We start from the raw sequence: 1,668 nt of genomic DNA on the forward strand, positions 1-1,668 counted from the left end.
CCACGTATATTAACGAACGAAAAGTAAAGAATGTCGTTGAAGCAGCGGTTTTGGCGGATGAGTATATGTTAACTCACAAAAGAGTCTTTGCAGAGCCCCGTATTCGGAATGAGTGGGGGCGTTCGGATAGATTTGGGCTTCGCTCACCGAGATACTTTGGTTCACGGGCAGAGTTCAATTCAACTAGGGTTGAGCCTGAATCCCGTGGAAGAGCTGACTTTGGGCAAGAGTGTCATTACTGTCATGATTCAGGTCATTGGAAAAACGAATGTCCGATTCTCAGGGAAAAGGACAAATTCAGTACGCGTGATTACGTTAAATCTAAGCCTACGGCGTTAGCTGCGCCTGTTTCACATCAGTTCACTCATGACACATGGTCTCAGGGGCAGGTGAAAGTCCATATTCACTCAGGCTATTTACCTTTCATTACGGAAGGTTTTGTGTCTATATTAGGGAGTAAGGAATTGGTGCCAGTGAAGATCTTGAGAGACACAGGTGCCTCCGAATCGTTTGTGTTGGAGTCTGTGTTACCCTTTTCAGCTGAGACTGATTCGGGGAAGAGTGTTCTAATTAGGGGGATAGGTTTGAACACTCTTTCAGTTCCATTACATAAAATGATGTTGGATTGTGGGCTGGTAAAAGGTGAGGTTGTCGTGGGGGTGCGTCCTTCGTTGCCTATTGAGGGTGTTGACGTTGTTCTTGGGAATAACTTGGCTGGTGATCGTGTATGGCCTGTCGTGTTTCCATCTCGAGTTGTTCCCATAAAGCCGTCAGTTGTTGAGATTCCAGATGAGAGTGTACAGAGCTCCCCAGGGATGTTCCGTGCGTGTGCAGTGATGAGTTCTATGAGTCGTGGCGAACTGGTCACTGTGCCGACTGATGAGAATACCACAAAGAAGTATGCCACTGCTTTCCCTGTTATTCCGTTGTCTGTTACCCACTCAGATCTAGTCAGTGCGCAGCGGACTGACCCCACATTGGAAGAGTTGCGTGACCAAATTGTGCCTGTGGAACAGTTGGGAGATGTCACCCATTGCTATTTTCTCAAAGAGGATGTCCTGATGAGAAAGTGGGTGTCTCATGGTAGTCGTTTTCTGGGGGAGGCGATTAGTCAGGTTGTGGTACCAGTAAAGCTTCGTGAGTTGGTTTTGACAACTTCTCACAATGGTGTTGCTGGACATATGGGTGTGAGGAAAACATACCATCGCATATTACGACATTTCTTTTGGCCTAGATTAAAGAGGGATGTCTCTGATTTCATCAAAACTTGTCACACCTGTCAATTAACTGGTAAACCTAATCAAGCTATTAAGACGGTACCACGGTTTCCTACTCCTGTACTCAGCCAACCTTTTGAGTATTCGATCATTGACTGTGTGGGTCCTTGGCCTCGTACAAAAAAAAAAAGGTAGAGTGAAATGAGTAGTCTGTTACGTTGGGAAGTGGCTATGAATCGTTTGGGAGTTTAAAAAAAATTAAGGACTTTGTTCTTTTCGTTGGAGTTTGTAGCTGATGTGGTCTCGTGCGCCCTCTTCCTGAATGTTTGTATGGTCAGGTTCTGTCTTTCCTGTCTATTCCGTCCTGGTCTGGGGAGCCTTCTTTCCTCTTAAAAGTTGCTTCCTATGCACTAATGTTGCTGAGGTCTGGGGTGTCTTCTTTTCTCATAAC

The sequence above is a fragment of the Salvelinus fontinalis genome, chromosome 40 (genome assembly GCF_029448725.1).
Source record: "Salvelinus fontinalis isolate EN_2023a chromosome 40, ASM2944872v1, whole genome shotgun sequence".
NCBI lineage: Eukaryota > Metazoa > Chordata > Actinopteri > Salmoniformes > Salmonidae > Salvelinus > Salvelinus fontinalis.